General features: G+C 42.9%; 1 protein-coding gene across 1 annotated transcript in view; it reads left to right on the forward strand.

Annotated features, from left to right (window-relative positions):
- The first annotated feature begins 334 nt into the window (after positions 1-334).
- CSNK2A1 (casein kinase 2 alpha 1) overlaps positions 335-14,161 on the forward strand; it is a 54,746-nt gene continuing 40,919 nt past the window's right edge. Inside the window, exon 1 of the mRNA XM_025931924.2 lies at positions 335-472. The gene's annotated coding sequence lies outside the window, so the exon portion shown is untranslated. The remainder of the gene's footprint in view (positions 473-14,161) is intronic.

Genomic DNA, 14,161 nt, shown 5'->3' on the forward strand with positions numbered 1-14,161 from the left:
TCGTCCACTGGGGCGACTCGTCAGCTGGGTGAAGTGCGGGAAACATAGGGACCGCCATCTTAGCTTGGGGCAAACCAACTGTACACGTACGGGAGTTTCGTCTTCTTTCTGTCGTCAGTTCCTAACAGGTGCTGAGACAAAACGCGCTTAATCGCTGCAAATCTCGTTAGTATGCTTTCTGGCGACAGTTTCTCCCACGTTGCGCCCCCAGTCCGGAACGGCACCTGCAGGCACTCCTTAGCACATCCCAGCATGGCCGCACTCAGCCGGATTCTGCGGGGGGCGGAGTCGGAAGCGGTCCCGCCCCGCCTCCTGGTAGGAAGGGGGTTTCCGCTTCCGGCAGCGGCGGCTGCAGCCTCGCTCTGGTCCCTGCGGCTGGCGGCCGAGCCGTGTGTCTCCTCCTCCGCCGCCGCCATATTGTCTGTGTGAGGAGAGGGGAGAGCGGCCGCCGCCGCTGCCGCTTCCACCACAGGTACTGTGGGAGCCGCCAGGCGAGGTCGTTGGTGTGTGGAGGTGGGCCCGGGATAGGACAACGGGTCGCGGTCGGCCCTCGCGCTCCCAGCGGACTCCCAAACGGCCCATCGCCTTCCCCTGCCCCCCCCCCCCCCTTACACACACCAGCCGAGGCCCCTGCAGCCCATCGGGGAGGCCTGGGGCCACCCTTCAGGACCGCGAGCGAGGCTTGCGGGGCGGAGGCTGATGGGAGGGTGGGAACTGGCTTTCTGGAGTCCCGCTTGTGGCGGGGGAGAGGGCTGGACTGGGGCGGGGACTAGGGGGCAACTTGGAGGAGGGGGTCGCCCGAGGGGGAAGGGAGCTTGAGGGGTGGGGCCACAGGGGGATGCTGGGGGAGGGTGCCTAGGGGAGTGATGCTTGATGGGTAGGGTGGGGTGAACCCTCCCGGGAAGCGGAGCAGCTGGAGTGGGGGCCTTCCAAGGGTCCCTGTGGGCCGGGCCGGGCTTCCCACCTGCAGACTGGGGTGCAAACAGGAGGGAACCCCGCGCGAGGTCGCTGGGAAGAAAGGGGGGAAGGGACCGCGAAGTGGGGCAGAATGGGTGGAGTTGGGAGTTCAGCGTTAGTTGGGAGCCTGGGTGGTAGAGAAGTATGTAGAATGGAAGGTTGGCCAGCAGTGTCCAGCCTAGTTTGTGACCTTTCGAAAGAGTAGGACTTCTATTTTGTTTTTTTTTTTTTTTGCTGCTGCTGTTGTTGTTGTTTGTTGTTTTGCAGCGTCGGAACGTTTCTAGTCTAAGCAGGTGATGGGTGGAGCTTCGGTAGTTTGTTTTTGGGAAGCGAAGTCAGGGTGGGAAGAAGTCGCTTCTTGACTCTTGGCTATTGTGGGGAGGGAAGAGTTCCGAAACGAAGGTGGTGCATTGACTTGGGAAGGACTCGGTTGTCTTGAAGCTGCTGAGGTCTGTGGGAAGGGGGGCACGGGGAGAAGACGTGCAAAGAAAACGGGAAGGGGACGATTTCAGCAGGAGTTAGGAGGCTGCATTACACCTAAGGAGTGGCGGTGTCGGCCAGGGCTAAGGAGCCAGAGGGCCTGGGTTCTCAAATGTCTGTGCCTTTGCTACTTAGCTGTGCGCCCTGATCTCTGTAAGCCTTGGTTTTCCTATCTGTAAAGTGCGGGCCGTAGTATTTCCTAGGTCGTACGTTTGCGGTGAGCGGTAAAAAGGATACTTTGTGTCGAGTGCTTACCACAGTACCTGGCAGGTAGTAAGCGCTTGATAGGTTAAAGGGACCAGCTGCTATATTTAGGGGTCCTCTGTTCTACGTAAAATGTGTGGTCGGGAACCAAACGGTGGGCGAGACTTCAGAATATTACCCTTGTGGAAATTGCTGCAGTGTTTTGTTTCGTTGTAAGTCGATTTGGCGTAACTGGCTTGGTGGGCCCTTGAAAGACCAGGGCCAATAGCAGGTCTCCCTCGTGCCATTTAAAAAGCCAAAAACCAAAAAACGTCAACTGCTGTTTGACCTGGGCACCCTCATCCTTCTGTGACTTTGAAATACTTGACTTTCATTTGCTATTGGGGGAGGGTGTACAACTTGAAGAAAGAAAAGATTTGAAGTTTGCTTGGGTTGATTTATCCACTGATTACAAAGTTAGGTCACCCTGGGGCAACTTTTTTTCTTTTTTTTTTTTTAAACCCCGACATGCCCGGTTATGTCCTCCTGTATGGAATACAGTAGCGAAGAGAAGCACACGTTGAAGGGGAACGTTAGGTTAGTTTCTGTGTAATGGGTTTCTTGCCTTGCTGTTTGGGGATGAAACAAGTGGCAGCTTCTTTTCCACAGTGTATTTTTAGTTCTCCTGTTGCCTAGCCACTGTTACAGGCTGAGTCTTTGATTTTACTGTTGTCTCTGTCTCTGAACAGATACCTTTACTTCACATACTCCTTTGGAGAAAGGGGAAATTTTCTCCAGGAACTGAGTTGAAAGCCTTCCCTTAGGGTTTGGGTGTGGGGTAGACAGAATGATACCCTCCCCAACAAAGATGTCCATACTCTAATTCCCAGAATCTGTGAATGTGTTACGTGGTAAAAGGGACTTTGCAGATCTCCTTAGAGTCAAGAATCTGAAAATAGGAAGATGATTCTGCATTTCATGGATGGACCCAATCTACTGACACAAGACGTTGAAAGCAGAGAACTTGACCCCACCTGGGAGTCAAGGGAGGGCAGAAGGGTGAACACAGAGATTGCGACCGTGAGAAGGACTCCGTTTGCTGTTGCTAGAGGGGGCCACAGGGAAAGCATGAGAAGGAATATGGTCGGCTCCAGTGGCAAAGACCAGCCCCAGCTGACAGCCGGCACTAGGAAATGGAGACCTCAGTCCTACAACCACCAGAAACTGATTGTGACCAACAGCCAGAATGAGCTAGGAAGTGGATTCTTCCCCTAGAGTTTCCAGCAAGGAATATACCTTGATTCTGGCCTCGTGCCCTAAGCAGAAGACTTAGCCAGAGCCCGCGTAACTTCTGACCTACAGAAACTTCTGTGACCTGAGATAATAAATTTCTGTTGTTTGAAGCCACTCCTGTTTGTGGCAGTTTGTTACCGCGGCAGTAGAACATTGTATCGACTTTTGGTACCTGGAGTGGGGTACTGTTACCTAAAAATGTGGAAGTGGATGAAGGCCAGAAAATTTTTGAGGAGCATGGTAGAAAAGACCTACAACAGATGGTAGAAATATGGATGTTGACTCCTAGTGAGGGCTCAGGGGGAAATGAGGCAGGTATTAGAAACTGGAGGAAAGAGGATCCTTGTTACTTAGTGGCAAGTAAGTTTAGAATTGTATCCTGTGGTTATGTGGAAAAGAGAACTAGTAAGTCATAAACCTGGCTATCCAGTGGAGATTTCCAAGCAAAGTGTGGAAGGTGGAGCCTGATGTATTTGTGCCTGTGAGTCTGACTAACAACAGGGAACCCCTATGAAATTTACGTAAAGTCCATGAGGTCCTTGAGGATTTTATACTGACAGAAACGATGCCAGCTTGGATTGAAAGACATAGTATGAAAGTTAAAGAGGTCTGTTAAAACCCCCCAGAGTCTAGGCAGGAAACGGGCTGGAAAACTCAGGTGTGAGTGTGCTGCTTTTTGTTAAAATGTGGGTGACTCAGAAGCTGGAACCAAGAGCCCGGAGAGGTGGAGCTGAAAGCTACAGAGGGTTTTTCCCTGCCTTTGAAATGGAATGGAGTTTGTCCAGATTTTGAAACTGCTTTGGACCAATGGATCTGTTTTCTCTTCCATTTTCCTTTTTTGGACTGGGAATTCTATAACTGTTGCCCTATACCTGTCCCACCCTTGTGTATTGGAAGCAAGTAGCTTGGTTTTTGTTTTCAGAAATTGTGCCCCAGGAGTTCTTATTGTATTATACACAAAGCCTCATCCACATCTGATTTAGATGATGAGATTTGGGACTTTTTAATTGATGACCTTTAGGTGAGATTTTTGGATTTTGAGTTGATGCTATAACGGAATGAGACCTTAGGATGCGATGGATGTATTTTGCATTTGGGAAAGATATGAATCAATGGAGGTCAGAGGGTGGGCTGTGGTAGATGAAATGACCTGCCTTCCCTCTCCCCCCAAAGGTGTCTGTACCTTAATCCTGGAATCTGAATATGTTAACATTATATGGCAAAAGGGACTTTGCAAATGTAATTATGGTTTAAGTATCTTAAGATAGGAAGATTATCCTGGATTTTCTGAGTGGGGCCAATCTAACATGAAGGCAAAGAACTTTCTCCAGCTGGAGTCAGAGAGATGGGTCAGAAGTTAGAGATTTGAAACATGAGGGGAACTCAACCCGCCATTACTGGAGGGGGCGTCATGGAAAGCATGTGGACAGCCCCTTGCTGACCGCTAGCAAGGAAATGGGGGCATCCATCATAACAACCACAAGAAACTGAACTCAGCCAGCAGTCTAAATGAGCTTGGAAGCAGATTCCTGTCCCTGCCCCAAGTGTCAGCAAGGAACAGAGCAAGGTGGACATCTTGAGGGTTTTTTTTTTTTTTTTTGTTTTTTCTTTTGGTCTTGGGAGACCCTAAGCAGAAGATCCAGCCAAGTGCACCTGATTTCTGGCCTATAGAAACTGTGAGATAATAAATTTGTGTTGTTTTATGTTTGTGGTAATTTGTACAGCAACAGTAGAAAACAAATAGAGGCCTTTTGCTGGTTTTATTTAAAACTTTCGGGGGGATAGGGGTGCCTGGGTGGCTCAGTTGGTTGAGGGTCTGACTTCCACACAGGTCATGATCTCACAGTTGTGAGTTCGAGCCCCACTTTGGGCTCTGTGCTGACATCTCAGAGCCTGGAGCCTGCTTCCAATTCTGTGTCTCCCTTTCTTTCTGCCTCTCCCCACTCATGCTCTGTTTCTCTCTCACAAATAAATAAACATTAAAAAAATAAATAAAAAAAGAAAATTTCAGGGGGATTTTCTAAAGAACAGAAGTAGCAAAGATTATTCTGCAAAGTGATTCGGTTCTAGAAGACTTCACAGAGTAATTGTGTTGAGTAGAACCTATGCCTTTTCCTTAGTGTTTAAATATCCTGTTACTGCCCTTAAATACAATTGGAATTGGCTAGATGACTAGCATTGAAAAATGTGGATTCTAGAGCTCTAGGCCATTTTGGTAGGATTTCTATAAATTGATGACTTTTCCTTGCCTATAATAAATGTCTTGAATAAATGACATAATTTCTTCATTAATTTTTATTGGCTGAATAAAGCAATAAGTTTATATGACAGCCTTTTAAAGACTTACTTCTAACTTTTTAGAGGAGATGGAAATGGGTGATCTTTTTTTGTGAATTGATAACCACCTATACACAGTAGTCTGTTCTTTTTACCCTTCCTACCCCAACCCGAAGTTGTTGTAACGTCTTTTCTCCCTGTCTTTGTCATTTGAGGTTAAGAGTCACATTTGGGAATTATAATTGCAGTATGGAGTTCTAACTTTTAAGAAAGGCTGTCCTGCCGCAGTATCCTGCTGATTTGATTCATAAAATGTAGACTCTCAACTTTAGTGGGGACTTCAGAGGATGGAGGAAAGGAGACCACTTCTTTTCAATTTAGTTACCTGAATAGAAAGATGATTACAAAATTAGAACATTTCAGGGTATGAAGGCCTTTTTAAGATTATGTATTTGACTTTTGGGTTTAGAGTAAAGGAAATTGGGCCACATGAAGGTTAAGTAGCTCAACCTGGTATCAGCCCTGGAGCTGGCCTAGAATCCTGGTCCAGGCAGTGGAGATACATGGCTTTTGAACTGTATTCCTTGTGCACTCCCTGCCTTGCCCTTTTTCTAGGTTTTACCTTGGACAGATTCTCTCTGCCTCACCTTCCTTGTGGAGTCATTGTGAGGATTGAGATAGTGTAACACATTTAACAGTACCTACCATATGAAGTGCCCCAAGGATGTTAACTGTTGTAACATTTATGATAGTTGTTTTGGCAACTATATGACAACTTCTGCATAATCCCGTTAGTTTGTATAAATTTAGAAACAGAACTGGTGAAGTTTAGCACTGGATTAGGTATAAGGTTTTAGCACTTTAAGGGAATGATAATGTTTGTGATACTTGATTTAAAATGAGAAACTGGTTGGGGTGCCTGGCTGGCTCAGCCGGTAGAGCATGCAACTCTTCATCTCAGGGTTGTGAGTTGGAGCTCCACATTGGGTGTAGCATACTTATAAATAAAATCTTAAAAAAAGAAATGAGAAACTGGATTTGATCCTTGGTCTGTTAAATTCATTGAGTGACCTGGGCCAAGTTTGTTTCCCAAGAGTATTAGTGTGTTTGTACACCTAAATTTTTTTGAACTCCTAAGATGGATAATTTCAAAAGTGGTATATATCATTTAGCTATTTTTTAATAGAAATCTGGGCCAGCTAGCTTTTCAAACAAAGAAATTCCTTCAGGATTAAGGAAAAGGAATTGCTGTCATTGTAACAAAGGGTATAGGGTTATAGACATTTGGTATAGTATTGGGTTATAGACAATTGGTAGTTTTTCTTAAATATTTGATATGCTCTGGGATAGATTTCAACAGACCTAGTTGTTGACCAGATACCCTTCTTTTCCCACATAGAAATCAAGGATTGAGTCTTTTTAAAAGTTTAAGGTGAAAGCATTCACAGAACCCTGCTAGGAGCGGTATTTCATTGGTTTCTACAAATTCTGTGTCATTCAGCCTTAGACATGAGAAGCCTGCTTAGCAACAGTTGCTATGGTGGGCAAGCTTTTTTTTTACATTAGTGGTAATAGTGTTTTCTTGCATAGAAGATACCGGGTTATCTGAAGTGAGGGTTTTAGCATTAAATACCAAGATACATTTAGAATAATCTTTTATAATTTATATGTGTCACATCTTAAATGCCCTTGTATTGGCTACTTTTTTCTTTTCCTTTTATACTTTCTGATCTTGTGGATTATTCTGACAGGTTTTTACTAGCTGAAACATTTTAATCTGCTTGGAAAAGTGAACACTTGGAATTTTTCTGAAGTTATGACTAATGCACTAATGGGCATTTCTCAGTTTAGCTATCTCATTAATGTGCTATAAATTTTAAGAAAGCAACCCTGTGAAAAATGAGTGGGTAAATTATTTTCCTAAAAAATTGAATCATGTCATATCAGAAAATATAAAATAGCCATTTTAGGCTATTGAATTTATAACCAGTGAAAAGGTGTTACTTGTTCAGCAGATCCTGAATGCCTGCTACATGTCTGGTAGGTGCTATCATAAGGATTTCTAAAATTAAAAAAAAAAAAAAAAACTTGAGTATTTTATTTATTTTTGAGAGAGAGACAGAGTGTGAGCAAGGGAGGGGCAGAGAGAGAGGGAGACACAATCCCAAGTAGGCTCCAGGCTTCAAGCTGTCAGCACAGAGCCCCATGTAGGGCTTGAACCCACAAACAGTGAAATCATGACCTGAGCCAAAGTCAGATGCTTAACCGACTGAGCCACCCACGTGCCCCTAAGAATTTCTAGATTGTCCCTGTTCCCAAGCTTACAGTTGAATGACATTTTGTAATCCTATATCATTCCACAATGTAGTACCTTTCTGAAATGTTTTCTTGTGAAAACTCCTACTGGCTTTGTGTCTTAGGTATAGACACAGAAATCTGGGTGGGGGAGGGATTGAGAATTTCTCATTCTTAATGGAATTCTTTAACTGAGACTGCTGGAGGGGGTGGGGGGGGCGCAACAGGATAGCTGGAAAGAACTCCATCTTTGGAGTGAGATGACCGTATTTGGAGGTTACTTAACCTCTCAAACCTGGATTTTGCTATCCAATTAGGGTAGCAGCTACCTTGAGCCATTTATTAACCTTCAGTTTTTTCATCTTTAAATGGGGGTTAGTAGTACTTACCTTAGATGTTCTTGTGAGGATTAATAACTAAAGTACCAGCTAATGTTTTCTCTGAGTTACTGTGAGGATGAAGAGTTATTTTATAAAATACTGGATGCCTGACTAATGTGAGTTCTTTCTCTTTGCTGTCAGTGAAGACCATGTGTTCATTGCAGTGCTACTGCTCTTTATTTTCATTTTCTGCTGCCAGGAGTTCTTATTTTTTAATGAGGCCTTTTGACCCGTACTTCCTGTTTCTGGTGTGTCCTGCTGGGTGAGTGAGGTACTGAATTGCTATTTAGGGGTGGGTCGGGTATGTAAGTTACACCCAGTGCAGATTGCCTCGGTTGCTCGGGTACAGCATACATTGCCAGAGTGGTTATCGGGTCTTGGTGAATCTAGGGTTCTCTTCTAGGTAGAGAAGTGAATCTGCCTAGGTCATACTCAGGCAAAGTTCAAGGTTTGCTCACCTGTAGCCTTGTGGACCTGGATCAGAGGTCTTATTCCCCAGTGGTTTGATCACGGTTTACTTGTACTTGCGTATTATGCGTTAGGAATATGTTTGGAGAACTTTTTCCCGTGTTAACATTTTCTCTATGTCCTATTCTCTCAGGTATGATCTTAACTTTCTTGTTTGCTCTGAATTTTGCAATCAGACACTTGGTAGGCAAAGCAGGAACCTATCTTTATCAGTACTTTAAAGTACATAAATCATTCTACGTATTTATGACTATATAGACTGAATATATATATATAGCCATCTGCTTTGGAGTTGGTCTTATATCTTCGAGCCGGAGAGAGGGAGAGAAAGAACCTTAAGATCTTAAGCGGGCTCCACACCCAGTGGAGAGCCTGACCCGAGGTTCCATCTCACGACCTGAGCCAAATCAAGAATTGGACACCTGACCGAGCCACCCAGGTGCCTCTTCCATCTTTTAAAACCCGATTTTTATACCATTGTCTCCTGGTGACCATCCCATTCAGATAAGAGACTAATGAAGGCTCCTGATTGTTAAAACTCACATCCTCCACCCTTCACCTTGCCTCCAAATTTAAAGCAACCCATTTCGTTGTAGTATGTATCGTAGGCTGTTATTAAATCAGTGTGCAGAATTAGGGAAATAGTGTTTAATTAGTGAAAATAACCTATTTACGCTTTGAATCCTAAACAGAGTAGGATTAAAATCTGGCCTCCTTCACCTAGTAATCCTTTGATCTTTGGCAGGTCATATAACCTCTGAACCTGTTTCTTTTTTCTTTCTTCTTCTTCTTCTTTTTTTTAATGTTTAATTATTTTTGAGAGAGCACAAGCAGGGAGGGGCAGGGGAGGGGGGCAGAGGATATGAAGCAGGCTCCGTGCTGACAGCAGAGAGCCCGATGTGGGGCTCAAACTCATGAACTGTGAGTTGGTGACCTGAGCCGAAGTCAGATGTTTAACCGACTGAGCCACCCAGGCACCCCTGAACCTGTTTATTTCTAAAATGGGAGTTAACATTTCCTCCCATGCTTGGTTTATAAGAGGCATTCAAATGGAAAGCAGTAGTTATTATTACATACATAAATGCTGGATTATACTTTAGATCTCAAATGAAGTTTTCTGTCTTTGGGTTCCAGAGGGTTGTGGCCAGTGGAACAAAGTTTCAGATTGTGACTTTATTTTGATTGTGTTGCCTAGTAAAATGATATACAGATGAAGACTTCTTTGCCCATCATTTATTCTGTATTATTGGAGACAGTACTGGACTTCAAATTTATGTCAGATGTTTGAGGTAGAGCTGCCTTAATTCAAGTAAGTCAAACTGCTTGGGTTTTCTTATGATACTTCCCTTCATTGGAAGACCTCCCACTGTTGCTATGTTATTTATGTAACATTGACACTTTGATTCTTTTTCTGGCTTAAAGGTAGAGAAATGAAATTCACACAGAGCCCAAATGCTAATGTTTTTTGTTATTTCATACTTGCTGGTTTGCTTTATGGGAAAGCTTGAGTGTGTTGCCTTTTAAAACAGAAATGTTGTAAATTTTGTAGATGGGAATAAAGACAGGAGGCCCCATACTGTGTTAGGATTGTAATGTCTTAAATATCCTGCAGGTTTATGTAAGCAATAACTATGTGAGTTATCGAGTATTATTGTGAATATTTATATTTCAAATTTGGATCCTTAACAGGGCCAGAAGAAACTTAGGCTGTTGACTTTGAATGGGTAGTTCTTGCTTATTCGGTGTGTACTTGGAGTCTTAGGATTTGAAGGTCAGAGTGGGTTAAGGGAACTGTCAAGGAGCTAATTGTTAACCTTGTGTATATTTCCCCCAATTTAAGAAACAAAACACCACTACTTATATGGCATTAGCTTGATAGATGAGAGAGAATATTGTCCATGACTTTGAGATAAGAAAGTAGAATCATTATAAAGTGGAGCTGGAAAGGTAACTTCATTTAATCTTACATTCATGTTTACCATTAACCTGTTTGTTTGTTTATTTTGGCTTATTCTTCCAAGTTAGGGTTATGAAGCTTACGTTATTTTATTTTATTTTATTTTATTAATCTCTGCACCCAGAATGGGGCTCAAACTCACAACTCTGAGTTCAAGAGTTGCACGCTCTTCTGACTGATCCAGCCAGGTGACTCAGATTAGGAGGTTTAGTTTGTGTTTGTTTTTGTTTTTTGTGCCAATGACCTACATACAAGTAGATGGTCTCTCAGAAGTCATTGTTCATTAATGGTTATATCTGGATTAAGAGGTTGGAAAAGATGATTATATGTATATCCCTTGAAACAAGGGGAGTTATGAAATAGTTTTTTTCAATTTACTGCATGGATTCTGACAGTTTCAGCTTGTGATCTCTGTATGTTATTTAAACTTGGATTTTTCAGCCAATGTGCTATATTAGCCTGTATTAGCGTGAGTTAACAGATGCGCTGAGGTACTGGTCCCCTCAGCCCTCTGGCCATTTGTGCAGGCTACATACAGGGCATCCAAGCCAATGTCTTTAGGTCCAAAAGTCTTGATCACTCATCCCAGTGTGCCATACAAATACTACTTTCTCTTGGTGTTTTGAATTTTAAAAAGGCAATAAGCACTGATTTAGAAGTTTGGTAATTGAGTTTTTTAACACTTTTAAGACGCAAAAGGCCGCCAATCTTAAGATAATCTTGGCTTTAAATTTAGAAAAGACTATTTTAAAGTATCTCTCAGATCTAAAGTAATTCTCTTTCCACATACAATTGAAGAGATACACTTTTAAAAGTTAGGGGTGCCTGGGTGGCTCCGTCTGTTAAGCATTTGACTACTGGTTTTGGCTCAGGTCATGAGCTCATGGTACGTGTGTCCCATGCGTTCTGGCCCCACCTTGGGCTCTGCACTGATAGCCTGCTTGGGATTCTCTCCCTCTCCTGCTGGCATACTTTTCTCTCTCTCTCTCTCTCTCTCTCTCTCTCTCTCTTTCTCTGAATGAATGAACAAATGAACAACCATAAACGATTCAAATTTAGACATTTGAAAGAAATTCAGGTTCTGGGGCACCTGGGTTAAGCTTCCGACTGAATTCAGCTCAGATCATGATCTCACGATTCGTGGGTTCAAGCCCCACATTGGACTCTGTGCTTACAGCTCAGACCCTGGAGCCTACTTGGAATTCTGTGTCTCCCTCTCTGCCCCTCCCCTGATTGCACTGTCTCTCAAAAATAAATAAACATTAAGAATTAAAAAAAAAAAAAATTCAGGTTCTTACTTTTTTATACAGTGAAGCGAAACTAAAGTGTCCTTGCTTAGAACTGTTGTCCTCACCTGACTCTGAATACCACCTTATCTTTTCTGAAACTGACAGTTTGTTAATCATTCATCAAGCATAGGTCTCCTGCTAGAACATAAATTGGAGCCTAGGATACATTGTCTTCCTCTCTCCCTTCAGGAAAGAGTGGGATAATATATTGTACTTAGTTTGAGAAATTTAATGGTTTAATACTTATGAAAATTATCAAGTTAACCTTTTTAAATGTATATTTTACAATGTTTAAAGGGGACATTACCTTTTGTCTCTGATTTTTTTTTTTTTTAAGTTTTATTTATTTATTTGAGAGACAGTGAGTAGGGGAGGGGCAGAGCAAGAGGGAGAGAGAGGATCCCAAGCTGATAGCACAGAGCCCTACATGGAGCTTGATGTCATGAACCGTGAGACCATGACCTGAGCCGAAATCAGGAGTCAGGACGCTCAACCCACTGAGCCACCCAGGGCCCCTAACTCAGAAATTATTAATTCTACTGGGGTTTACAGATTCCTCTGGGCCTGTGATAGAAACTACAGACCTTTTCTTCACAAAAATATACCTGCACATGCTATTTTGTATATACTTTTAGGAGTTTCATTTACCTCTGATCTCATTGATGGACTCCATTTTCAAGGCCATAATTTATGTAGCCCAAATAAGTTTTGCCTTTTCATTCATTATTTTTAGTACTGTAACCAATTAACCTGATTTATCATTTGTCACACTATTAGTCTTTCAACAAATATTTCTAGACCATATGTCAGCTTTAGTGTTAGATTCCTGAGGATACAGAAGCACTATTCTCTGCCCTTGGAGTTTTGTTTAGCTAAAAAGATGTGTACGATGACCATGCTAGATGGAAGGGGTAAGCAAAGAGTGCTGTTGAAGTGCAGAGGAAGGGCGTCGACCATTAGAATTTTTCTGTAAATCCATGTTTGGTTCTGCATTTCTTTTTTTCTTTTTTTTAATGTTTATTTTTGAAGTGGGGGTCAGAGAGGAGGGAGATGCAGAATTAGAAGCAGGCTCCAGGCTGGGGCGCCTGGGTGGCGCAGTCGGTTAAGTGTCCGACTTCAGCCAGGTCACGATCTCGCGGTCCGTGAGTTCGAGCCCCGCGTCAGGCTCTGGGCTGATGGCTCGGAGCCTGGAGCCTGTTTCCGATTCTGTGTCTCCCTCTCTCTCTGCCCCTCCCCTGTTCATGCTCTGTCTCTCTCTGTCCCAAAAATAAAAATAAAAACGTTGAAAAAAAAAAAAAAAAAAAAAGAAGCAGGCTCCAGGCTCTGAGCTGCCAGCACAGAGCCCAACATGGGGTTAGATCATGACCTGAACAGAAGTTGGGTGCTTAACCAACTGAGCCACCCAGGCGCCCTGGTTCTGCATTTCTTAATTGGCAAAAAGCGTCTCGTGAATTGGAATTCTAAATGGTCTGAAATTGAGAAAGTAAATGTGCTTGCCATTGCATGTAATAATGCTGAACGTTTTCTTTGTCTGTTCCCCCCCCCCCAGTTACCTTTGTAAAATACGTAGTATTAATTAATTTTCTAATCTTATATATGTATTTAGTATAGAGCAGGGATTGCTAACTCAAATTCCTACAGGAATCAGACCAGTAAGATAAATGAATAGAGTTGTCCAGGTTTACCTGTGGCATCTCTAATGGTTGGGTTTAGATCCCATTGTTGGATAATGTAGCTGAGGCAAGTGATTTTTTTTTTTTTTTAATTTTAAAAAATTATTTTTTATTTTTTTTTTTTAAATTTGTTTTTTTTCAACGTTTATTTTATTTTTGGGACAGAGAGAGACAGAGCATGAACGGGGGAGGGGCAGAGAGAGAGGGAGACACAGAATCGGAAACAGGCTCCAGGCTCCGAGCCATCAGCCCAGAGCCCGACGCGGGGCTCGAACTCACGGACCGCGAGATCGTGACCTGGCTGAAGTCGGACGCTTAACCGACTGCGCCACCCAGGCGCCCCTAAAAATTTTTAAAATTAAAAAAATTTTTAATTTTATTTATTTTTATTATTTATTTTTTTGAGAGAGAGAGACAGAAACTGAAGCAGGCTCCAGGCTCTGAGTTGTCAGCACAGAGTCTGACGTGGGACATGAACCCACTAACCGTGAGATCACGACCTAAGCCGAAGTCAGCTGCTTAACCGACTGAGCCATCCAAGCGTCGCTAGCCAAGTGATTTTATCAGCGCGGGAATACAGGATTATTGTTATCAGACAGATCTATCTACCTTTTCATCTTCCTTCTTTTGAGAAATTGAAGGTTAATGTGTGTGTGTGTGTGTGTGTGTGTGCGCGCGCGTGTGTTGGCAGTCAAGTCACACTTAAGTATTTATAATGAAAAATTTTAACACATACTTAAACTCGATAGCTAATTGCTTTTTTAAAACACTGTGTGAAAAACTTGCACATGAATGTTCATAGCAGCATTGTTCATAGTGGCCAAAAAGAGGAAACAACCCAAATGTCTATTAGCTGATAAATGGATAAACAAAATGTAGTGCTTCCATACGGTGGATTTAGCCATAAAA

This window comes from Puma concolor, chromosome A3, assembly GCF_028749965.1.
Source record: "Puma concolor isolate L17-30 chromosome A3, mPumCon1.1.hap2, whole genome shotgun sequence".
In the NCBI taxonomy this organism is placed as follows: domain Eukaryota; kingdom Metazoa; phylum Chordata; class Mammalia; order Carnivora; family Felidae; genus Puma; species Puma concolor.